Raw genomic sequence first — 27,462 nt, forward strand, 5'->3', positions numbered from 1 at the left:
TTTATATGAAAAAGAATACTGGGAGTGTGTTGTGGAAGATTTGGATAGATCACCAATAGTTTTAAGATAGAAACATGATCTTACAAGCTGAACTTATTTTAATATCATGAAGTTATTATTGTTAACTACTAATATTAGTGTTACTACTAATGTTAGTAGACTTCATTTCTTTAAGAATTCAACTTCCAAGTTTTATTCCAAACAAAACTAGCCTTACAATACTGGTTCTTCTAAGTCCTCAAAGCCCTCGGTAGTATCCTACTGCACTACTACCATGGAGAACTAGGACCTGCCAAGTACTCATTGGCATTCATAACTCTACTCATTATTTTTATGTATTTAGTGGGCTCTTAAATGTATCAACATTTGTGTTTGTTGAGCTTTATGTTCAAAACATATGTTTTAGGCTAATAGCACACTAATGAACAATACAGACACAAATCAAGTAACAAGTTTCTCCTCTGATAGAATTTTAATCCATCAATTTAAGTAGTTGCTTGCAATGGCAGTAATTATAGGAAATACTCAAGTTTTGAAAACAATGCATGTTTGCTATGCAACACTAATCTAAGCATTTTATTGAAGGACATGCAACCAGAACTGAACTCATGTCTCAAAAGTAAATATCTGCCTCATAACAGTATAAAGGATGAAGTTAAAAAAGAGGAGAGGGTATTGTGTGTTGCACAAAATATTGCAGAATAAATGAACTGGACATTCTTTTTCAATTTTAAATGTATATGACTTTACAAGACACAGTTCTAGGTATAATTATTAGTGTTTCCTTCTACTCTAGTAGCAGGTAGCAGAGAATGTAGAACACTTGAAACAAAATCTGTCTTACATATTTTTCCTCAAAGATACTCTACAGTTGTTTTAATTCTCAAGATGAAAGAGAGGGAAAATTGTATTTTGATGACATACACAAGGCTTCAGGTGACCAAAGAATATGTCACAGGCTGTTACAAAATTCCCAATATCATACTCAGGGTGGCTAGAAAAACAACAAACTGCATTGCATCTTGTTCACAGCAAACCAGCGCCTTTTAAATTTTACAGAATAAGGACATAAATATACACATGTGTGTATGCATATATATAAGATATGTATTTGTATATATGTATATATACACATAAACATCTCAATACAAAGCTTCCTCCTAGAGGCAGTATATTGTTTAAAAAGCAACCTATTTGTGATTTGGGTTTGATTGTATTGTTGAAAATGATATAATACTGTGTGTCAAGTAAGACATTTCCATTATGAAAACCACTAAAGATTCCGACCCCAGTGCAAGTTAGTTATCAGATGTGAGACAACAGCAATCTCATAAGCAGAAGGTAGTGAGAGCTAAAATGTCTCATGAGATGGGTTCAAATGAGTAATAAAATTAAAGCCAGTATGAGCAGTTCTTATAAACGTTTGATCAGCTTAGAAAGGATTTATTTTATAGTTGAGAAACACAAAACCCTGTGTCCGGTAAGAATCCAGTGGGTGTGTTTTGCAATGGATTGGGCTTCCCTGGGAAAGAAACAGATTCACAAATATATCTGCAGGCATATGGATTCAGAGGCATAGTTACCTTTTCCAAACTATCTCTGTCAAGCCTCCAGATTTAGTCTGCATACTGTCTGACGTAGACTTCTTGTGTCCTCTAGTATTTCTATTTAGGTTTACAAAATCAAATGCAACAAAGGTCAAGCAGATATCATAAAAGAATGCAGGGGGCCAGGTGGAAGCTTTGGAAAACTGGACAGTCCATGTCCATTTGAAGATGGTAGCAATTAGCATATGACCTCTAATAATTTGGTAACCCTTCTCTCCACTTACTAGATATATGGCCTTGGTTTGGCAAAGCAAGATACTTATCTGGCTTGTGTTTCAGTTTCCACATTTGTAAATTGTAACAATTCCCTCTTAGGGTTATGATTCAGTCATTCAATATCTATGTAAAAAATATCTACTCTGAGGATTTCCCTGGTACTCCAGTGGGTAAGACTCTGTACTCCCAATGCAGGGGGCCTGGGTTCAATCCCTGATCCGGGGTCTAGATCGCACATGCTACAACTAAAAGTTCGCATGCCACACCTAAAAAACCCCTCAGGCTGCAACTAAGTCCTGGTGCAGCAAAAATAAATAAATAAATATTAAAAATTAAAATATCTACTCTAATAGACACTATAGAAAAGCCTGCACATATAGCAGTGATCAAAAAGGCAAAGCCCCAGCTCTCTGTAATTTATATTCAGTGGGAGTGAATTAACAAATACTTTTTTAAAAACAATGATAACATATTATATGTCAGTTACTGATGAAAAGCTATGTGGGCATAGAAATGGGTAGGGATTTGCTATTTTCAGTTCAGTTAAGTCACCCAGTCATGTCTGACTCTTTACGACCCCATGGACTGCAGCACACCAGGCTTCCCTGTCCATCACCAACTCCCAGAGGTTGCTCAAACTCATGTCCATTGAGTTGGTGATGCCTTGCTACCATCTCATCCTCTGTGGTCCCCTCCTCCTCCTGTCTTCAATCTTTCCCAGCATCAGCATCTTTACCAATGAGTCAGTTTTTCACATCAGGAGGTCAAAGTATTGGAGCTTCAGCTTCACCATCAGTCTTTCCAAAAATATTCAATATTGTAAAGTAATTAGCCTCCAACTAATAAAAATAAATGAAAAAAAAATGTTCAGGACTTATTTCCTTTATGATTGATTGGTTGGATATCCTTGCAGTCCAAGGGACTCTCAAGAGTCCTCTCCACACTACAGTTCAAAAGCATCAATTCTTTAGTGCTCAGCTTTCTTTTTGGTCCAATTCTCACATCCATATGCATGACTACTGGAAAAACCATAGCTTTGACTACACAGACCTTTGTCAGGAAAGTAATGTCTCTGCTTTTTAATATGCTGTCTAGGTTGGCCATAGCTTCTCATAGCTGCAGTCACCATATGCAGTGATTTTGGAGCTCAAAAAAATAAAGTCTGCCACTGTTTCCATTGTTTCCCCATCTATTTGCCATGAAGTGATGGGACCGGATGCCATGATCTTAGTTTTCTGAATGTTGAGTTTTAAGCCAACTTTTTCACTCTCCTCTTTCACTTTCATCAAGAGGTTCTTTAGTTCCTCTTCACTTTCTGCCATAAGGGTGATGTCATCTGCATATCTGAGGTTATTGATATTTCTCCCAGCAATCTTGATTCCAGCTTGTGCTTCCTCCAGCCTGGCATTTCTCATGATGTACTCTGCATATATGTTAAATAAGCAGGGTGACAATATACAGCCTTGACATACTCCTTTCCCAATTTGGAACCAGTGTGTTGTTCCATGTCCAGTTCTAACTGTTGCTTGTTGACCTGCATACAGATTTCTCAGGAGGCAGGTAAGGTGGACTGGCATTCCCATCTCTTGAAGAATTTTCCACAGTTTGATACACAGTCAAAGGCTTTGGCACAGTCAATAAAGCAGAAGTAGATGTTTCTCTGGAACTCTCTTGCTTTTTCTATGATCCAATGGATTGGCAATTTGATCTTTGGTTCCTATGTCTTTTCTAAATCCAGCTTGAACGTCTGAAATTTCTCAGTTCACATAATGTTGAAACCTTACTTGGAGAATTTTGAGCATTACTTTCTAGAGTGTGAGGTGAGTGCAAATGTGCAGTAGTTTGAACATTCTTTGTGATTGCCTTTCTTTGGGATTGGAATGAAAATTAACCTTTTCCAGTCCTGTGGCCACTGCTGAGTTTTCCAAATTTGCTGGCTTATTGAGTGCAGCACATTAACAGCATCATCTTTTAGGATTTGAAATAGCTTAGCTGGAATTTCATCACCTCAACTAGCTTTGTTCATAGTGATGCTTCCTAAGGTCCACTTGACTTCAGACCCCAGGATGTCTAGCTCTAAGTGAGTGATCACACCTTCATGGTTATCTGGGTGTTTAAGATCTTTTTTCGTTCTTCAGTTGACTTCTTATTGTAGAAAGGGATGGACATTTGCATTTTTTTTTACAAGCTCCTTTTTATAATTCCATGCTCTCTGTGAAGGAAACATTTGAGGAGAAAAGTGGATATTGTAAGGGATTAAGCTGTGAGTAGATCAGACAGGGAGAGTATTGTAGTACAGGCATCCACTACAGCACCTCTGACACTGATGTGTGCATAGGGTGTTTTAAAACAGCATGAAATCCAGAGCCTCTAGAACAGTGCAAGAAAAATTGCATTGTGCACCTTTAAAGAGGTTGCACTGGAGACTTCCCAACAGCCCAGTGGTTAAGACTCAGCCTTCTAATGCAGGGGGCACAGGTTCGATCCCTGGTTGAGGACCTAAGGTCCCGTGTACCACAGCGTGCAGACAAAATTTTTAAAAAAAATGATTGCACTGACTTTGTTCTGTACTCTGAAAAAGAAATCATAGGGGGCAGTACTGAGCTGAAGAATCACATGATGTGGCTTGAGATTTCTGTGAGTCATCATGACAGTGGCTGCTTTGAAGGGAATAGACTCTAATGGGACTGGGAGGGGCATGCAGAAAATAGTGAGACTAGACTGTAATCGATGGTTACTTGAAGCAAGATGGTAATATTGATTGTGTTGAGAAAAGATTAATTTCAGGATGTATTTAAAGGTAAAGCCAATAGGATTTATTCATATGGGATATAGGAAGAGTTGAAGCTGTAGAAAAGATTTCTGGTCAAGTGCCCTGCATAATGGAGTAGCTATTTACTGAGTTAGGAAAGGCACGAGGGGAATTCTTGTTTGAGCTCGGGAAATAAAGAATACGTTTGTGAAATCAAGAATAAATTTGTGCATATCAGATGGAAAACAGAGGCTAACTGCTTTAAACAGCAGCTGGCATATATAGATGCATAATAAAGAGTATACTTATCACTATCTTCATTTCTATTGTGAAATTACTGAAAGAGCACTGCTATCATGCTTTTGCTTTTTCAAGAAAAACTGCAAGTTTTGTTTCATGATAAAATATCCTGATTTCAATTGTCAGAAACCATAAACCTCCTATTTAACTTCAGCTGAAGTGGAGAGTCCTGAGCACAGACTGATGACATCTCACCTAGGCACCTGCCATGCTTCACTTTTGCTGCGTTAGACGGCTCTCGGAATCCATGGGAACTTGCTCAGTTCTTGAGCAGGTGAAACCTGAAAATATAGAAAGTTTAATTCCCCAGTGGCATCCATCATCGATTGAGGTCCAGGCTTTGGTTTCAACCAAGCTTTGATGGATGAATTTGAAAGGAACATGCAGTTCTTCAGAGGACACCTATCAAAAATGAAAATGAATCCAGTTGTTCAGAGTGGTTAATACACTTTATTAGCTTTGCCTCTATCCTTATCTGACTCTGCAACCTCACTCTGAGTTCCTGTGATCACCTCTAAAATAAAAATGAACTACATGAACCACAAGTTCCTATTTTAGGCTTTGCTTTCAGTGGACTCTGTACTAAGCCAACAGGGAATAAGAAAAAAAAATAATCTGAAAGTTAAAAATACACATCATGCCACCAGCTTGCTACCAATATTCATCTTATCATGTATTTCATTATTCCATGGGGAGCTGTACTGTGCTTAATGTGTTGTCCTATTCATAACTCAAGGAAGAAAAAAATCCCCACTTTTGTGACAGGGTTTACATAATCACAAAACATTAATACCCTTATCATTCTAATAGATGCAAGGTAAGTGGCACTAAGGAAGAGAGACAAATATACAAATTTTCTCTAGTTCAGATCTCCAGGAGAGAAAGTAGAAGATAATATTAAAGAAGCATCCCCTTATATACAAGGAATAAGATCAGGTCTTACATAATATTTCACTGAATATCCCTCATCACGGACCTTGGGAGAAGGCATATCTTAACACTTCAGATTATTAAGGAAACAGGAGATGTAAACTGTTCAATATCACATAATTAGTTTTTAACATACCTTGATATAAAACATATATCATAGCCTACAGTCTTTCAGTCCTTAAGACTACAGAATCTTTGAGATTTAATTATTATGTTAGTTTTCTTTGCTTTGATTAAATATCTGTTAATAAAATTAAACCTATAGGGAGAGATTCAGATATTTGTGGGATAAGGATAATTCTAGAATACTGGAAATTAAATTTTCTCTCTGGTGGCAGAAAATGATGGAATAAAAAAAATACAATGAAAAGTAAGTAAAGATGCTGTAATTGTTAAGTGTGGCCTCCTTTTACAGTCCTTGCTTTATAAGGGGTTGAAATCTTTCAGGAGAAATGTTTAGAACTGTGAATTATTCAGAATAATTTTTTTCTTACCCCCATGTCATATAGTAATTTGCTTCTTAAAATATTTAGGGGAGGGAGGAGCCAAGATGGCGGAGGAGTAGGACGGGGAGACCACTTTCTCTCCTACAAATTCATCAAAAGAATAACTGAACGCAGAGCAAACTTCACAAAACAACTTCTGATTGCTAGCTGAGGTCATCAGGCGCCCAGAAAAGCAGCCCATTGTCTTCGAAAGGAGGTAGGACAAAATATAAAAGATAAAAAGTGAGACAAAAGAGCTAAGGACGGAGATCCGTCCCGGGAAGTCTTAGGCGGCATTGCTTGGGTTAGGGTCCGGGCCTGAGTGCCCTGAGGACAATCGGAGGGAGCTTCTGTGAGTTGCCAACTTGAACTGTGGGAGAGCAAAAGAGGGAGAGAAAATTAACCGGCCCGAACACACTGCCGGCCGTTCGCAGAACAAAGAGACCAAGAAAATCCAGAGAAGATCTCGCAGGCTGCGGACCGGCCCAGCCCCGCCGGAGGCAGGAGGCAGTGGGGAGGGGAAGGTCGTGGCGAGACACAGGGCGCAGATACCCGACCGGCGCGGGCGGGGACTGGGGCTGGGGACGCGGAGGGCAGAAGGCGCGCGCACCCGACTGGAGCCAGCGGAAACTGAGACTGGGTCCATGGAAGGGAGTGGGTGCGCCACACCTGGGGAGAGTGCGCCCACCAAGCCCCTGGCTGCCTGGACCACTCTGACGGGGAAGGCACAGAGAGCAGGCGCAGCTTTTCGTTCCCGCTTTTGTGGAACACCCGAAGCCTGGAACCTCGCGCAGCGCAGGGCGCGCTCCATATAGAACAGCCGGGAGCCTGAGCAGCGCAGACGGAGAAAGCAGTGCCAGCCCGTCCCCGTGGCACAAGCCCGTCCCCACAGCGCCAGCCCCTCCCGGCAGCGCCAGCCCCTCCCCGCAGCGCCAGCCCCTCCCCGCAGCGCGACGGAACTAGCTACCTGAATAAGAGTCCACCTCCGCCCGCCTGTGTCAGGGCGGAAATGAGGCTCTGAAGAGACCGGCAAACAGAAGCGAAATAAACAAAGGGAACCGCTTCAGAAGGGACTGGTGCAACAGATTAAAATCCCTCTAGAAAACACCGACTACACCGGAAGGGGCCTGTAGATATCGAGAAGCGTAAGATGGAACGAGGAGCTATCTGAAACTGAGCCGAAACCACACTGACCGCAACAGCTCCAGAGAAACTCCTAGATATAATTTTACTTTTTTCTCTTTTTTTTTTCCTTTTTTTCTTTTTTCTCTTTTATTTTCCTTTAAAATCCCCTATTACTCCGCCATTACTCCTTAACTTTCATTTCCATAGATTTTTACGATTTTTTGAATTAGGGGGAAAAAAAGTTTGTTTTTTTTTCTTTCCTTTTTTTTTTTTTTCTTTTTTCTTCTTTTTTTTTTCTTTCCTTTTTCTCTTCTATTTTCTATTGTTCTTTTTCTCTTATTTCTTTTAAAGTCCTCTAGTACTCCTCTACTACTCCTTAATTTTCATTTTCAATACACTATAACCTTACAAAAAAAAAAAAAAAAAGAAGAAGAAGAGAAGCCCTATTTTTAAACCGAAGATTATTCTCTCCCAATCTTGACTCTCTGTTTTCTACCTCAGAACACCTCTATTTCCTCCTTTCCCCTTCTCTTCCCAATCCAATTCTGTGAATCTTTGTAGGTGACTGGGCTACGGAGAACACTCTGGGAACAGACAGCTGCATAGATCTGTCTCTCTCCTCTTGAGTCCCCCTTTTTCTCCTCCTGCTCATCTCTATCTCCCTCCTCCCTCTCCTCTTCTTCATGTAACTCTGTGAACCTCTCTGGGTGTCCCTAACGGGTGAGAATCTTTTAGCCATTAACATAGAAGTTTTCTTGTCAGGGCTGTATAGTTGGAGAAGTCCTGAGACTACAGGAAGAATAAAACTGAAATCCAGAGGCAGGAGACTTAAGCCCAAAACCTGAGAACACCAGAAAACTCCTGACTACATGGAACTTTAAGTAGTAAGTGACTGTCCAAAGCCTTCATACCTACACTGAAACCAACCACCACCCAAGAGCCAATAAGTTTCAGAGCAAAACATACCATGCAAATTCTCCAGAAACGCAGGAACATAGCATATAGGCTATATAGGCTATCAACATATAGGCTTCCCAAGGTCACACCTAACACATAGACCCATCTCAAAACTCATTACTGGGCACTCCATTGCTCTCCAAAGAGAAGAAATCAAGTTCCACACACCAGAACACTGACTCAAGCTTCCCTAACCAGGAAACCTTGACAAGCCAATCGTCTAACCCCACCCACTGGGTTAATCCTCCACAATAAAAAGGAACCACAGACCTCCAGAATACAGAAAGCCCACTCCAGATACAGCAATCTAAACAAGATGAAAAGGCAAAGAAATACCCAACAGATAAAGGAACATGAAAAATGCCCACCAAGTCAAACAAGAGAGGAGGAGATAGGGAATCTACCTGAAAAAGAATTTAGAATAATGATAATAAATATAATCCAAAATCTTGAAAACAAAATGGAGTTACAGATAAATAGCCTGGAAACAAAGATTGAAAAGATGCAAGAAATGTTTAATAAAGACCTAGAAGAAATAAAAAAGAGTCAATTAAAAATGAATAATGCAATGAATGAGATCAAAAACACTTTGGAGGGAACCAAGAGTAGAATAACGGAGGCAGAAGATAGGATAAGTGAGGTAGAAGATAAAATGGTGGAAATAAATGAAGCAGAGAGGAAAAAAGAAAAAAGAATCAGAAGAAATGAGGACAACCTCAGGGACCTCTGGGACACTGTGAAACACCCCAATATTCGAATCATAGGAGTTCCAGAAGAAGAAGACAAAAAGAAAGGCCATGAGAAAATACTCGAGGAGATAATAGCTGAAAACTTCCCTAAAATGGGGAAGGAAATAGCCACCCAAGTCCAAGAAACCCAGAGAGTCCCAAACAGGATAAACCCAAGACTAAACACCCCAAGACACATATTAATCAAATTAACAAAGATCAAACACAAAGAACAAATATTAAAAGCAGCAAGGGAAAAACAACAAATAACACACAAAGGGATTCCATAAGGATAACAGCTGATCTATTAATAGAAACCCTCCAGGCCAGAAGGGAATGGCAGGACGTACTGAAAGTAATGAAAGAGAATAACCTACAACCTAGATTACTGTATCCAGCAAGGATCTCATTCAGATATGAAGGAGAATTCAAAAGCTTTACAGATAAGCAAAAGCTGAGAGAATTCAGCACCACCAAACCAGCTCTTCAACAAATGCTAAAGGATCTTCTCTAGACAGGAAATGCAGAAAGGTTGTATAAACGTGAACCCAAAACAACAAAGTAAATGGCAACAGGACCACATGTATCAATAATTACCTTAAATGTAAATAGGTTGAATGCCCCAACCAAAAGACAAAGATTGGCTGAATGGATACAAAAACAAGACCCCTATATATGCTGTCTACAAGAGACCCACCTCAAAGCAAGAGACACATACAGACTAAAAGTGAAGGGCTGGAAAAAAATATTTCATGCAAACGGAGACCAAAAGAAAGCAGGAGTCGCAATACTCATATCAGATAAAATAGACTTTCAAATAAAGGATGTGAAAAGAGACAAAGAAGGACACTACATAATGATCAAAGGATCAATCCAAGAAGAAGATATAACAATTATAAATATATATGCACCCAACATAGGAGCACCACAATATGTACGGCAAAAACTAACGAGTATGAAAGAGGAAATTAATACTAACACAATAATAGTGGGAGACTTTAATACCCCGCTCACAATTATGGGTAGACCAACTAAACAGAAAATTAACAAGGAAACACAAACCTTAAATGCCACAATGGACCACCTAGACGTAATTGATATCTATAGGACATTTCACCCCAAAACAATCAACTTCACCTTTTTCTCAAGTGCACACGGAACCTTCTCCAGAATAGATCACATCCTGGGTGATAAATCTGGTCTTGGAAAATTCAAAAAAATTGAAATCATTCCAGTCATCTTTTCTGACCACAGTGCAGTAAGATTAGATCTCAATTACAGTAAAAAAAATGTTAAAACTTCAAACATATGGAGGCTAAATAACACGCTTCTGAATAACCAACAAATCATAGAAGAAATCAAAAAAGAAATCAAAATATGTATAGAAATGAATGAAAATGAAAACACAACAACCCAAAACCTATGGGACACTGTAAAAGCAGTGCTAAGGGGAAGGTTCATAGCATTACAGGCTTACATCAAGAAACAAGAAAAAAGCCAAATAAATAACCTAACTCTACACCTAAAGCAATTAGAGGAGGAAGAAATGAAGAACCCCAGGGTTAGCAGAAGGAAAGAAACCTTAAAAATCAGGGCAGAAATAAACGCAAAAGAAATTAAAGAGACCATAGCAAAAATCAACAAAACTAAAAGCTGGTTTTTTGAAAAAATAAACAAAATTGACAAACCATTAGCAAGACTCATTAAGAAACAAAGAGAGAAGAACCAAATTAAAAAATTAGTAATGAAAATGGAGAGATCACAACAGACAATACTGAAATATAAAGGATCATAAGATACTACTACCAGCAGCTCTATGCCAATAAAATGGACAACTTGGATGAAATGGAAAAATTCTTAGAAAAGTATAACTTTCAAAAACTGAACCAGGAAGAAATAGAAGATCTTAACAGAGCCATCACAAGCAAGGAAATCAAAACTGTAATCAAAAATCTTCCAGCAAACAAAAGCCCAGGACCAGATGGCTTCACAGCTGAATTCTACCAAAAATTTAGAGAAGAGCTAACACCTATCTTACTCAAACTCTTCCAGAAAATTGCAGAAGAAGGTAAGCTTCCAAACTCATTCTATGAGGCCACCATCACCCTAATTCCAAAACCAGACAAAGATGCCACCAAAAAAGAAAACTACAGGCCAATATCACTGATGAACATAGATGCAAAAATCCTTAACAAACTTCTAGCAAACAGAATCCAACAACATATTAAAAAAATCATACACCATGACCAAGTGGGCTTTATCCCAGGAATGCAAGGATTCTTTAATATCCACAAATCAATCAATGTAATACACCACATTAACAAATTGAAAGATAAAAACCATATGATTATCTCAATAGATGCAGAGAAAGCCTTTGACAAAATTCAACACTCATTTATGATTAAAAAACTCCAAAAATCAGGAATAGAAGGAACATACCTCAACATAATAAAAGCTATATATGACAAACCCACGGCAAGCATTACCCTCAATGGTGAAAAATTGAAAGCATTTCCCCTGAAATCAGGAACAAGACAAGGGTGCCCACTCTGACGACTACTATTCAACATAGTGTTGGAAGTTTTGGCCACAGCAATCAGGAAGAAAAAGAAGTAAAAGGAATCCAGATAGGAAAAGAAGAAGTGAAACTCTCAGTGTTTGCAGATGACATGATCCTCTACATAGAAAACCCTAAAGACTCTACCAGAAAATTACTAGAGCTAATCAATGAATATAGTAAAGTTGCAGGATATAAAATTAACACACAGAAATCCCTTGCATTCCTATATACTAACAATGAAAAAACAGAAAGAGAAATTAAGGAAACAATACCATTCACCATTGCAACAAAAAGAATAAAATACTTAGGAGTATATCTACCTAAAGAAACAAAAGACCTATACATAGAAAACTATAAAACACTGATGAAAGAAATCAAAGAGGACACAAACAGATGGAGAAACATACCGTGTTCATGGATTGGAAGAATCAATATTGTCAAAATGGCTATTCTACCCAAAGCAGTCTATAGATTCAATGCAATCCCTATCAAGCTACCAACGGTATTTTTCACAGAACTAGAACAAATAATTTCACAATTTGTATGGAAATACAAAAATCCTCGAATAGCCAAAGTATTCTTGAGAAAGAAGAATGGAATTGGAAGAATCAACCTGCCTGACTTCAGACTCTACTACAAAGCCACAGTCATCAAGACAGTATGGTACTGGCACAAAGACAGAAATATAGATCAATGGAACAGAAGAGAAAGCCCAGAGATAAATCCACGAACCTATGGACACCTTATCTTTGACAAAGGAGGCAAGGATATACAATGGAAAAAAGACAACCTCTTTAACAAGTGGTGCTGGGAAAACTGGTCAACCAGTTGTAAAAGAATGAAACTAGAACACTTTCTAACACCATACACAAAAATAAACTCAAAATGGATTAAAGATCTAAATGTAAGACCAGAAACTATAAAACTCCTAGAGGAGAACATAGGCAAAACACTCTCCGACATAAATCACAGCAAGATCCTCTATGACCCACCTCCCAGAATATTGGAAATAAAAGCAAAAATAAACAAATGGGACCTAATGAAACTTGAAAGCTTTTGCACTACAAAGGAAACTATAAGTAAGGTGAAAAGACAGCCCTCAGATTGGGAGAAAATAATAGCAAATGAAGAAACAGACAAAGGATTAATCTCAAAAATATACAAGCAACTCCTGCAGCTCAATTCCAGAAAAATAAATGACCCAATCAAAAAATGGGCCAAAGAACTAAACAGACATTTCTCCAAAGAAGACATACAGATGGCTAACAAACACATGAAAAGATGCTCAACATCACTCCTTATCAGAGAAATGCAAATCAAAACCTCAATGAGGTACCATTACCCTCCAGTCAGGATGGCTGCTATCCCAAAGTCTACAAGCAATACATGCTGGCGCGGGTGCGGAGGAAAGGGAACCCTCTTACACTGTTGGTGGGAATGCAAACTAGTACAGCCGCTATGGAGAACAGTGTGGAGATTTCTTAAAAAACTGGAAATAGAACTGCCATATGACCCAGCAATCCCACTTCTGGGTATACACACTGAGGAAACCAGATCTGAAAGAGACACGTGCACCCCAATGTTCATCGCAGCGCTGTTTATAATAGCCAGGACATGGAAGCAACCTAGATGCCCATCAGCAGATGAATGGATAAGGAAGCTGTGGTACATATACACCATGGAATATTACTCAGCCATTAAAAAGAATTCATTTGAACCAGTCCTAATGAGATGGATGAAGCTGGAGCCCCTTATACAGAGTGAAGTAAGCCAGAAAGATAAAGAACATTACAGCATACTAACACATATATATGGAATTTAGAAAGATGGTAACGATAACCCCATATGCAAAACAGAAAAAGAGACACAGAAATACAGAACAGACTTATGAACTCTGTGGGAGAATGTGAGGGTGGGATATTTCAAAAGAACAGCATGTATACTACCTATGGTGAAACAGATCACCAGCCCGGGTGGGATGCATGAGACAAGTGCTCCGGCCTGGTGCACTGGGAAGACCCAGAGGAATCGGGTGGAGAGGGAGGTGGGAGGGGGGATCGGGATGGGGAATACGTGTAAATCTATGGCTGATTCATATCAATGTATGACAAAACCCACTGAAATGTTGTGAAGTAATTAGCCTCCAACTAATAAAAAAAGAAAAGAAAAAAAAATATTTAGGCATAAACTTTTTATCAATTTAAAGTTACCCTTTTCCTCTTGTAAATAAACTTAGAATGTTTATATGAATCCAGAAAGTCCTGGGGACATCGCTATAGAATCATGGTTTATTTTAAGCACTGAATATTTTTTATATAACTCTAAATTCAGACATTAGCCTATCAATTTTCTACTGGATTTTACTTTATTTTAGTAGTGTCCAACTAAATCTCAGTTAAATGTAATTTGTTTCTATTAAGTTAATTAATTATCACATATATCAATAACCTTCATTAATTTTAGGTACTTTCAATAAACTTGATTAAATTAGTTTATTGCTAATTCCTTTTCATAAATTTCAGTTTCCAGTTTGTTCAATATATATGCCTAAAATCAGTTATCATATATAGTATCTGCTGGGGGTGGGTGTCTGTTGCCCTTATTGAGCTGAGATGGGAACAAATCTATCTCATTTAAGTCAGTGTGAAACAGTACAATGCACAGACCCCATAAAAGTCAATACTTCTATGCTAAGCATCACTGCTGACTTTCAGTTGCTAAACATATTAAAAGTAATTCTAATTCAGCATGACCCAGTATTTCTTTGTAATTCTGTCAACTCACAAAACCTGTTACAAACCCTTGTCTTTGGAATTAACCATACCCATGTTACTAACTTTTCGAACATGAGAAGCAGCACTGAGTTACACAGTGAAGAGAAAGGGCTCTGAAATCGAACTGCCTTGCTTTCAGTTCAGTTCAGTTCAGTTCAGTGTCTCAGTCGAGTCCGACTCTTTGCGACCCATGAATCCCTGTCCATAACCAACTCCCGGAGTTTATTCAAACTCATGTCCAGTCAGTGTCAGTGATGCCATCCAGCCATCTCATTCTCTGTCATCCCCTTCTCCTCCTGCTCCCAATCCCTCCCAGCATTAGGGTCTTTTCCAATGAGTCAACTCTTCGCATCAGGTGGCCAAAGTATTGGAGTTTCAGCTTCAGCATCAGTCCTTCCAATGAACACCCAGGACTGATCTCCTTTAGGATGGACTGATTGGACCTCCTTGCAATCCAAGGGACTCTCAAGAGTCTTCTCCAACACCACAGTTCAAAAGCATCAATTTTTCGGTGCTCAGCTTTCTTCACAGTTCAACTCTCACATCCATACATGACCACTGGAAAAACCAGAGCCTTGACCAGATGGATCTTTGTTGGCAAAGTAATGTCTTTGTTTTTTAATACACTGTCTAGGTTTGTCATAACTTTCCTTCCAAGGAGTAAGCGTCTTTTAATTTCATGGCTGCAGTCACCATCTGCAGTGATTTTGGAGCCTCCCAAAATAAAGTGTGACACTGTTTCCACTGTTTCCCCATCTATTTCCCATGAAGTGATGGGACCAGATGCCATGATCTTAGTTTGCTGACTGTTCAGTTTTAAGCCAACTTTTTCATTCTCCTCTTTCACTTTCATCAAGAGGCTTTTTAGTTCGTCTTCAATTTCTGCCATAAGGGCAGTGTCATCTTCATATCTGAGGCTATTTTTATTTCTCCCAGAAATCTTGATTCCAGCTTGTGCTTCTCCCAGCCTAGGTTTTCTTGTGTTGTACTCTGCATAGGAGTTAAATAAGCAGGGTGACAATAAACAGCCTTGACGTACTCCTTTTCCTACTTGGAACCAGTCTGTTGTTTCATGTCCAGTTCTAACTGTTGCTTACTGACCTGCATATAGGTTTCTCAAGAGGCATGTCAGGTGGTCTGGTATTCCCATTTCTTTCAGAATTTTCCACAGTGTATAGTGATCCATATAGTCAAAGGCTTTGGCATAGTCAATAAAGTAGAAATAGTTGTTTTCCTGGAATACTCTTGCTTTTTTGATGATCCAGTGGATGGTGGAAATTTGATCTCTGGTTCCTCTGCCTTTTCCAAAACCAGCTTGAACATCTGGAAGTTCATGGTTCACATATTGCTGACGCCTGGCTTGGAGAATTTTGAGCATTTCTTTACTAGTGTGTGAGATGAGTGCAATTGTGTGGTAGTTTGAGCATTCTTTGGGATTGCCTTTCTTTGGGATTGGAATGAAAACGGACCTTTTCCAGTCCTGTGGCCACTGCTGAGTTTTCCAAATTTGCTGGCATATTGAGTGCAGCACTTTCATAGCATCATCTTTCAGGATTTGAAATAGCTCAACTGGAATTCCATCACATCCACTAGCTTTGTTCATAGTGATGCTTTCTAAGGCCCACTTGACTTCACATTCCAGGATCTCTGGCTCTAGGTGAGTGATCACACCATCATGATTATCTGGGTCTTGAAGATCTTTTTTGTACAGTTCGTCTGTGCATCTGCCACCTCTTCTTAATATCTTCTGCTTTCTGTCGTTTATCGAACCCATCTTTGCATGAAATGTTCCCTTGGTATCTCTAATTTTCTTGAAGAGATCTCTAGTCTTTCCCATTCTGTTGTTTTCCTCTATTTCTTTGCTTTGATCACTGAGGAAGGCTTTCTTATCTCTCCTTGCTATTCTTTAGAACTCTGCATTCAAATGGGAATATCTTTCCTTTTCTCCTTTGCTTTTAGCTTCTCTTTTTTTCACAGCTATTTTTAAGGCCTCCTCAGACAACCATTTTGCCTTTTTGTATTTCTTTCCCATGGGATGGTCTTGATCCCTGTCTCCTGTACAATGTCATGAACCTCCGTCCATAGTTCATCAGTCACTCTGTCTATCAGATCTAGTCCCTTAAATCTATTTCTCACTTCTGCTGTATAGTCATAAGGGATTTGATTTAGGTCATACCTGAGTGTTCTAGTTGTTTTCCCTACTTTCTTCAGTAAGTCTGAATTTGGCAATAAGGAGTTCATGATCTGAGTTACAGTCAGTTCCCACTCTTGTTTTTGCTGACTGTATAGAGCTTCTCCCCCAAGTAAGATTGTAGATGTTATTTGAGGACATCAAAGGACAGGCACTCTGAAACCATAATCATAGAAAACTAACCAATCTGATCACACCGACCGCACTCTTGTCTAACTCAATGAAATTAAGGCATGCTGTGTGGGGCCATCCAAGATGGATGGGTCATGGTGGAGAGGTCTGACAGAATGTGGTCCACTGGAGAAGGGAATGGCAAGCCACTTCACTGTTCTTGCCTTGAGAACCCCATGACCAGTATGAAAAGGCAAAATGATAGGATACTGAAAGAGGAATTCCACAGGTTGGTAGGTGCCCAATATGTTACTGGAGATCAGTGGAGAAATAACTCCAGAAAGAATGAAGGGATGGGACTGGTGATAGAAGCAAGGTCTGATGCTGTAAAGAGCAATATTGCATAGGAACCTGGAATGTTAGGTCCATGAATCCAAGGCAAATTGGAAGTGGTCAAACAGGAGATGGCAAGAGTGAATGTCATTCTAGGAATCAGTGAACTAAAATGGACTGGAATGGGTGAATTTAACTCAGATGACCATTATATCTATTACTGTGGGCAGGAATCCCTTAGAAGAAATGGAGTAGCCATTATAGTCAACAAAAGAGTCTGAAATGCAGTACTTGGATGCAATCTCAAAAACGACAGAATGATCTCTGTTCGTTTCCAAGGCAAACCATTCAATATCATGGTAATCCAAGCCTATGTCCCAACCAGTAATGCTGAAGAGGCTGATGTTGAACGGTTCTATCAAGACCTACAAGACATTTTAGATTATCTCAATAGATGTAGGAAAAGCATTTGACAAAATTCAACATCCATTTATGATTAAAACTCTCCAGAAAGCAGGAATAGAGGGAACATACCTCAACATAATAAAAGCTATATATGACAAACCCACAGCAAGCATTACCCTCAATGGTGAAAAATTGAAAGCATTTCCCTTAAAGTCAGGAACAAGACAAGGATGCCCACTCTCACCACTACTATTCAACGTAATTTTGGAAGTTTTGGCCACAACAATCAGAGAAGAAAAAGAAGTAAAAGGAATCCAGATAGGAAAAAAAGAAGTGAACCTCTCACTGTTCGCAGATGACATGATCCTCTACATAGAAAACCCTAAAGACTCTACCAGAAAATTACTAGAGCTAATCAACGAATATAGTGAAGTTGCAGGATATAACATTAACACACAGAAATCCCTTCCATTCCTATACACTAATAATGAGAAAACAGAAAGAGAAATTAAGGAAACAATACCATTCACCATTGCAACAAAAAGAATAAAATACTTAGGAGTATATCTACCTAAAGAAACAAAAGACCTATACATAGAAAACTATAAAACACTGATGAAAGAAATCAAAGAGGACACAAACAGATGGAGAAATATACCGTGTTCATGGATTGGAAGAATCAATATTGTCAAAATGGCTATACTACCCAAAGCAATCTATAGATTCAATGCAATCCCTATCAAGCTACCAACGGTATTTTTCACAGAACTAGAACAAATAATTTCACAATTTGTATTGAAATGCAAAAAACCTCGAATAGCCAAAGTAATCTTGAGAAAGAAGAATGGAACTGGAGGAATCAACCTGCCTGACTTCAGACTCTACTACAAAGCCACAGTCATCAAGACAGTATGGTACTGACACAAAGACAGAAATATAGATCAATGGAACAGAAGAGAAAGCCCAGAGATAAATCCACGAACCTATGGACACCTTATCTTCGACAAAGGAGGCAAGAATATACAATGGAAAAAAGACAACCTCTTTAACCAGTGGTGCTGGGAAAACCAGTCAACCAGTTGTAAAAGAATGAAACTAGAACACTTTCTAACACCATACACAAAAATAAACTCAAAATGGATTAAAGATCTAAATGTAAGACAAGAAACTATAAAACTCCTAGAGGAGAACATAGGCAAAACACTCTCCGACATAAATCACAGCAGGATCCTCTGTGACCAACCTCCCAGAATATTGGAAATAAAAGCAAAAATAAACAAATGGGACCTAATGAAACTTAAAAGCTTTTGCACAACAAAGGAAACTATAAGCAAGTTGAAAAGACAGCCCTCAGATTGGGAGAAAATAATAGCAAATGAAGCAACAGACAAAGGATTAATCTCAAAAATATACAAGCAACTCCTGCAGCTCAATTCCAGAAAAATAAATGACACAATCAAAAAATGGGCCAAAGAACTAAACAGACATTTCTCCAAAGAAGACATACAGATGGCTAACAAACACATGAAAAGATGCTCAACATCACTCCTTATCAGAGAAATGCAAATCAAAACCTCAATGAGGTACCATTACCCTCCAGTCAGGATGGCTGCTATCCCAAAGTCTACAAGCAATACATGCTGGCGCGGGTGCGGAGGAAAGGGAACCCTCTTACACTGTTGGTGGGAATGCAAACTAGTACAGCCGCTATGGAGAACAGTGTGGAGATTTCTTAAAAAACTGGAAATAGAACTGCCATATGACCCAGCAATCCCACTTCTGGGCATACACACTGAGGAAATCAGATCTGAAAGAGACACGTGTACCTCAATGTTCATGACAGCACTATTTATAATATCCAGGACATGGAAACAACCTAGATGCCCATCAGCAGATGAATGGATAAGGAAGCTGTGGTACATGTACACCATGGAATATTACTCAGCCATTAAAAAGAATTCATTTGAATCAGTTCTAATGAGATGGATGAAACTGGAGCCCATTATACAGAGTGAAGTAAGTCAGAAATATAAAGACCAATACAGTATACTAATGCATATATGTGGAATTTAGAAAGATGGTAACGATAACCCTATATGCAAAACAGAAGAAGAGACACAGATGGATAGAACAGACTTTTGGACTCTGTGGGAGAAGGCAAGTGTGGGATGTTTCGAGAGAACAGCATTGAAACATGATATTATCTAGGGTGAAACAGATCACCAGCCCAGGCTGGATGCATGAGATAAGTGCTCAGGCCTGGTGCACTGGGAAGACCCAGGGGAATTGGGTCGAGAGGGAGGTGATCGGGATGGGGAATACAGGTAAATCCCTGGCTGTTTCATGTCAATGTATGACAAAAACCACTACAATATTGTAAAGTAATTAGCCTCCAACTAATAAAAATAAATGGAAAAAAAAAGAAGAAGAAGAAGAACTAACACCCAAAAAAGACGTCCTTTTCATTATAGGGGACTGGAATGCAAAAGTAAGGAATCAAGAAACACCTGGAGTAACAGGCAAATTTCTCCTTGGAGTACTGAATGAAGCAGGGCAAAGGCTAATAGAGGTTTGCCAAGAGAATACACTGGTCATGGCAAACACCTTCTTCCAACAGCACAAGAGAAGACTCTACACCTGAATATCACCAGATGGCCAACACCGACGTCAGATTGATTATATTCTTTGCCTTGCTTTAGATCCTGCCAATTCTTAATGATGTCACTATGGTTGGGCAAACTCCCTAACCTTCTGTGCCCCAGGTTTCTGCTGCAATAAGAATGCTACCTAGCATTTTGTATTGTTGACTAGATTAAAACGTTGAGAAGTGTGTGTGACCCACGGAAGTTTCTCAGTTTTAGTGTTGTTATCACCATGGTTTATGATGGTGAAAATAAGTGCTTTATGTAACAACCATGTGACAGACTGTTCTTTTGTGATTTATATCAACATATCATTCCTTACATAGAGAAACCTTATAAATGAGATACACTTTGCTTTGAGGCTCAGAGGATCAATTGATAAGGTTCCTGATGTTATTCAGTGATAAAGATAGATTTGAACCAGGACCATTTAAATCAGATCCTAGCCTGATTCCATAGTGTTGTGCTACCTTCCACTATTGGAGTTTTCCTTTGTGGGGAAGATTTTTATTGTAAAACCTTGCTGTTGTAATAATATATTCCTGGACAAAAAAAAAAAAAAAGGGATAGATATATAGATGATCTAGATACAGATATGGAAAAAGGTATGGATGGCAGAGATAGAGACAGATGCAGAGACAGAGATTGAAGTGATAGAAATAGAGATCTGGGTCATTGTTTTTATTATGCTATGCTGAGAAATAATGGTTTTGGCAAAAGAGGAAGGGAGCCTCATAGAACTCTCTCCATCATTAAGATTAGTGGGACAGGAAATTCCCTGGAAGTCCAGTGGTTAGAATTCTCTGCCTTCACTGCCTAGGATACGGGTTCTATCCCTGATCCAGGAACTAAGATACCCCAAGCAGCATGGCACAGCCAAAAAATAAAATTAATAAATAAAGATTAGGGGGACAGCATAACTTTCTAATAGCCTCACTTTCAAAGTGTCATTAGGAAGATCCAAGTTAGATAATATGACAAAATTTGGATAGATAAAATAGATGCAATTTTATAAAAACATATTAGGGTCTACCAGCTTCTCAGCATTACTGGTTGGGGCATAGGCTTGGATTACCATGATATTGAATGGTTTGCCTTGGAAATGAATAGAGATCATTCTGTCGTTTTTGAGATTGCATCCAAGTACTGCATTTCAGACTCTTTTGTTGACTATAATGGCTACTCCATTTCTTCTAAGGGATTCCTGCCCACAGTAATAGATATAATGGTCATCTGAGTTAAATTCACCCATTCCAGTCCATTTTAGTTCACTGATTCCTAGAATGACATTCACTCTTGCCATCTCCTGTTTGACCACTTCCAATTTGCCTTGATTCATGGACCTAACATTCCAGGTTCCTATGCAATATTGCTCTTTACAGCATCAGACCTTGCTTCTATCACCAGTCCCATCCACAATTGGGTATTGTTTTTGCTTTGGCTCCATCTCTTCATTCTTTCTGGAGTTATTTCTCCACTGATCTCCAGTAGCATATTGGGCACCTACCGACCTGTGGAATTCCTCTTTCAGTATCCTATCATTTTGCCTTTTCATACTGGTCATGGGGTTCTCAAGGCAAGAACAGTGAAGTGGTTTGCCATTCCCTTCTCCAGTGGACCACATTCTGTCAGACCTCTCCACCATGACCTGACTGTCTTGGGTGGCCCCACACAGCATGGCTTAGTTTCGTTGAGTTAGACAAGACTGTGGTCCTGTGATCAGATTGGCTAGTTTTCTGCGATTATGGTTTTAGTGTGTCTGCTCTCTGATGCCCTCTCGCATCACCTACTGTCTTACTTGGGTTTCTCTTACGTCGGACGTGGGGTATCTCTTCACAGCTGCTCCAACAAAGCGCAGCTGCTGCTCCTTACCTTCGATGAGGCGTATCTTCTCATGGCCGCCCCTCATCACCTCATGGAAATAGATGGGGAGACAGTGGAAACAGTGTCACACTTTATTTTTGGGGCTCCAAAATCACTGCAGATGGTGACTACAGCTACGAAATTAAAAGATGCTTAGTCCTTGGAAGGAAAGTTATGACCAACCTAGATAGCATATTAAAAAGCAGAGTCATTATTTTGCCAACAAAGGTCTGTCTGGTCAAGGCTATGGTTTTTCCAGTGGTCATGTATGGATGTGAGAGTTGGACTGTGAAGAAAGCTGAGCGCCGAAAAATTGATGCTTTTGAACTATGGTGTTGGAGAAAACTCTTGAGAGCCCCTTGGACTGCAAGGAGATCCAACCAGTCCATCCTAAAGGAGACAAGTCCTGGGTGTTTATTGGAAGGACGGATGCTGAAGCTAAAACTTCAATACTTTGGCCACCTGATGCGAAGAGTTGACTCATTAGAAAAGACCCTAATGCTGGGAGGGATTGGGGGCAGGAGGAGAAGGGGACGACAGAGGATGAGATGGCTGGATGGCATCATCGACTCGATGGGCATGAGTTTGAGTAAACTCTGAGAGTTTGTGGTGGACAGGGAGGCCTGGTGTGCTGCGATTCATGGGGTCGCAAAGAGTCGGACACAACTGAGAGACTGAACTGAACTGAGCTGAACTGAACTGAACTAGCTTTTCATGAGCTGTCATAAATATATAGACCATACTAGCTGTTTACCTGCAGGTATATCTGCCTTCATCAGTGATTAAAATACATTTGTAAACTAGAGGTAATAGTTGAGGTCAAAGGGGAAAAAATAGAATGACATAGTCTACCAAATTTGTCTGGATGAGTGTCAGAAATTTAATGAATTCAAAGTCCTTAAACAAAGTGAGGTTAGACCAAGAATGTAAAGTACAAAAACGAATCTGTATCCTGATGTAGGGCTGCAAGTAGGCTGCTGTGGAGGCAGGTACTGAATACTTGGTGGGAGTGAGTATGAAATGTGAATAAACTGGGAATCAAGTAAGGAGAATCCTGGGGTAGGTTTTTAATAATTTCGTTCATCCTGTAGTTTTCTATCACCTATTTTTAGGCAATGATGTGATAGGAAGCTGTGTCCTGACATCTTAAAATCAGAATCACTGTAGTCACAGGGAAATCAAGGCAGTTCCTTAGTCTCTGTAAACTTTAATTGATAGCAAGTGAAGTTTGTCACCTCTAGTAAGTACTTAATGAATTTTTATTGGCTACTCAGGTAAAGGTGCTGGATGGACAATGGTAAGTTTCTGTCACTATTAGTAGACTCAGTTAAAAAATCGGCAGTTTAGTCCTCATCTTTAAAAAATGCATAGGTCTGTTTCCTCACAGTAAGTATGCATAAATAGGTAAATAGGTGTCTTTTGACAACTTCTCTGGAGATATATACAAAACATTTGCATTACATGTAAACAACTAAAATCTTTTTAAAAAAATTATTCTGGGGGTTTTAATACATTGATAAATGGTTGTTTATTAGTGAAGATTTAGGATGTTTTGGGGAATATATATTGGGCTTCCCTTGTGGTTCAGATGGTAAAGAATCTCCCTGCAATGCTGGAAACCTGGGTTTGATCCATGAGTCAGGAAGATCCCCTGGAGAAGGGAATGACAACCCACTCCAGTATTCTTGCCTGGAGAATTTCATGGTCAGAGGAGCCTGCTGGGCTCCAATCCATGGGGTTGCAAAGTGTTGAACATTGATAAATGGTTGTTTATTATTGAAGATTTAGGATGTTTTAGGAATATGTGTTAGGAATTTAAATAATAATAACATGTCAACATGTTTAAAAAATGATAATTACAATTTGCTATTATAATGTTAGCTTTTAAGTGTTTGTAAGAACATAAAAATGTCCAGTCAATTAGGAAGAAAAGGTAAGATAAACAAACCTAAAATAATAAGAGCAACACAAAATCCAAAATCCTAAAGTAAACATCTTTAGCATGCTATAAACATAGTCATGTTTTTGTGTGTGAGGCTTTGTTTACTTTTTAACAATTAGAAAGTCATAGTAGTTTTCCCTCTAAAATTATCTTTGCTTGCCTAGAAATATAAAGTATCTTGAACAAAGTTAAAATAGTAGACAAGATAAGCACATCTTGAGTAGGTCTCCTTGACTGGCATTGAAATGGAGTCAGGCTAGTTTTTTTGTTTTTTTTTTTTTTAATAGATAAGGAGTAGTTTATGAAAGTGACAACTGTAGGCCAAATCAGAATGAAACATTTTATTTTTTATCCTTATTTGTAACTTAAGTTGCAATGCAGAGTAACTTTTTTTTTTTTCCAGCAGAAAAGTATAAATGACGTGATTATTTTCTCCATTTCTCTTCCCTGTTTACCCCATGACTATTTCTCCAATATTCCATGATTTGGACTGCTGTTATATGGCAATACCATTAGAATATAAGAGCTCTAAGACTGGATCAAACCAGTATGGTAAACCATGTATAGGGGAAGTGGCATTTGTTTTCTTCTAAAGGGAGTCGAGTTTGTATTCCTAGAATCATGAAAAGTATCTTCTGAGTCAGTTTAAAGACCAAACTGAAAATTGGAAAATAAGTAATAAAGTGTAGATAGGTAGAGTTGAGAGGAGAGCTGGACTGAGGCCAGAGGTGAAGAGGAAGGCTACGGCGGGATGGGATGAGCTGGTAGCTTGGGGTTGACATATATACACAATCATGTAGAAAATAGGTACCTAGTGAGAACCTACTGTGTAGCACAAAGAATTCTACAGAGTGCTCTGTGGTGACCTGAATGGGAAGGAGATCCAAGAGAGGGGGGGTATATGAACATACAGTTGATTCAGTTTGCTGTGCAACAGACACTAACACAACAGTGTAAGCCAACTGTCCTCCAGTAAAAATTAGTTTAATAAAGAAGAGCGCTGGAGGACTCGTGAACACAGTGCTCCTCTGTGCTGTGAAGTCAAACCAGTGTCCTGCAGGAGCTGCCCCGAACGGTACAAATTGCAGCCATTTAAAGAACAAAGAACAGTTCACGAAGGTAGAAGGAAAATACATATGAGATAGGTGTGAGAAGAAGAAATTTAAGATAGTCATGGAAGAATTAGCTATCGTGAATTCATTTCTTATCCTTCTACTGCATATGCTGGTAATAATACCTTGTGTGAGATTAATTCTTACACCTCTGCTGAGATTCACTAATCCTGTACTGCTCTGGTATTTTAAAACTAGGTTTCTCTACAAAAAGATTTTGGCTCAGTTGTTAAATGCATACCATTTTACATTGGGAGCAGTGTAAATAATTCAAGTATCTTTAGTGTACCTGTCAGAAGAATGAAGAAGATTTGAAATTTACATGTACATAAATGAGTGAGGGTGGTAGGTAAGAAGACAAGGTCTCTGATCCCTGGATTCTGTCTTGGCATATGATAGCTGTGTAGGGCCAATATTTCCCATTATAAGAGAGAAATGAATCCCATATTGATCTCTAATCTCTCTCTTGAGCGTACTTTGGAAAAATGATATTTATTCACAGAGGAGGTACCATTCACTCTAATAATTTGTTTCAGATGAAAAATGAGTGTGGCGTCAAATTATACTAGGCTTTGGGACAAATGCAGTTGTTTTATTTTCTCTTTTTTTCTTAGCCAGGGTGAATATTGTTATTTAGAACTCTATTATCCTTCATATTTGGATAAAACCTATGGCATCTTCTATAAAGTAGTTACACGTAGTACAAACATAATCTATATCTGTGCTGTCTGATTCTTCCACTGAAATAAAAATGCAAGAGTTTTGTAATATATATATATATCTCCCCCCCCCCATACCTTGGGATTCATATAGTAAGATAACAATCAATGTTTTTTTAAGAATGCTTGAAAAATTCTGTTCAAATATCAGGAAAACAGGTGTTCCTACACAAATTCTATTGGCTTAATTAATTCAATTGCATATATCTTTTACTGTGAGCCAATTCAAATCCCTTTTGGAAGAATGTAGAGTATAAATTATAAATTAATGAAAATTATAGTGATTTATGGATTCATGTTCTCATAGAAGACCAAATGTTCTACATTTTTAATCAGCTCTATAATCCCAAGGACTAATAATCTGAGATTTCTGTTCATACTGTGTTCATTTACCGAGGTGGATCAGGCAGAAAATAGCATGGAGGTCACTGTCACTAACACCAACTGTCTCATCTGACTATAACTGTCCTTTGGCTCCTGTTAAACTTTTGAACTTATTGTGGAAAAAAAAGGAAAATTGTGAGTATAATCTGGGCACAAATTCCCAATTTTGACCTGAGGAACTAAACTGACTGCAGTTTTTATTAGATAATGCTCAAACATTTTCCCTTGTTAATTCATCAAAATGCAGATTTGTTTCTCAAATACGGAATAATTTTTATATTCACATTAAATTTGCAGAGACATTTAATCCATATGCTTCTTACTGTAGCTCATCATTTTGTAGGCGAGAACAGGTCTAAGATCAGGACTATTTTTTGACTAACACACTTTGAGCGTTTTTAATTAACATTTAAAACTTTTTTAAGGCAGGAAGTTATGTTTGACAAAGTGAAGGCCAAACACCAAAAGGTTAGTGTTTTGTCTAGAACTCAGCATACATGAATTTTAAATGAATTTTAAACCTGGCTAAAATAAGCTTTCTCGCTCCTTGAAAGAAGTGATAAGAGAATAAAAAATTTTGCCTTTAAGGAATTTATGAGTATTTAATACTAGCTTGTGAACTAGGAAAGGTAGATGGAGAGGAATCAGTGATAAAATAAATGCTTATATACTAGTAAGTAGGCCCATGTAGACACGCGTAATTTGTTTTGTTTTTGAGGAATTCAGTAATTTGGATCCATGATTTTTCTCACTCAAAGTTAAATTTAAAATGTGCCTTGAATCTGCCTACCCATGAGAAGTCTCATAATATCTAATCTAGACATTATCTCTGTGTGTGTTTGTGAAGGGTGGGGAGAGGCTTCTGTTGTCATCCCTAATGTTGGGAATCCATGAACTTTTGGTCTGATAATACTCTGACACAATGAAGAATGTTTAGCAGGACATGAGAAATAAATCAAAATTGTTTATAAGGAGTAAAGATCATACAGGAAATCAGGAAGAAGGAAAGCATAAAGTGTTGGTCAACAACAACAGAAAAAGGAAACTGGAGGAGAATCAGAGGTTTGACAAGCAGAAATATTTGAAACTTCTGTGGTAGCCAGCTGCCCAAAAACTCTCCAGTAATTCTCATTTCCTAGTAGCTATGCCTTTGTATACCTGCACGCACAGAACCAAGACTGGCCTAGAGACCAATAAAATGTAGCAGGAGTGATAGTGTGTCGTTTCTGGGGCTGGACCATGGAAAGTATTGTAGTTATTGCCCAGGTCTCTTGAATTTCTCCTTCTGGAGGAATTCAGCCATCACATCATGAGATTTGTATAGAA

Source organism: Dama dama, chromosome 4 (genome assembly GCF_033118175.1).
Source record: "Dama dama isolate Ldn47 chromosome 4, ASM3311817v1, whole genome shotgun sequence".
Classification (NCBI taxonomy): domain Eukaryota; kingdom Metazoa; phylum Chordata; class Mammalia; order Artiodactyla; family Cervidae; genus Dama; species Dama dama.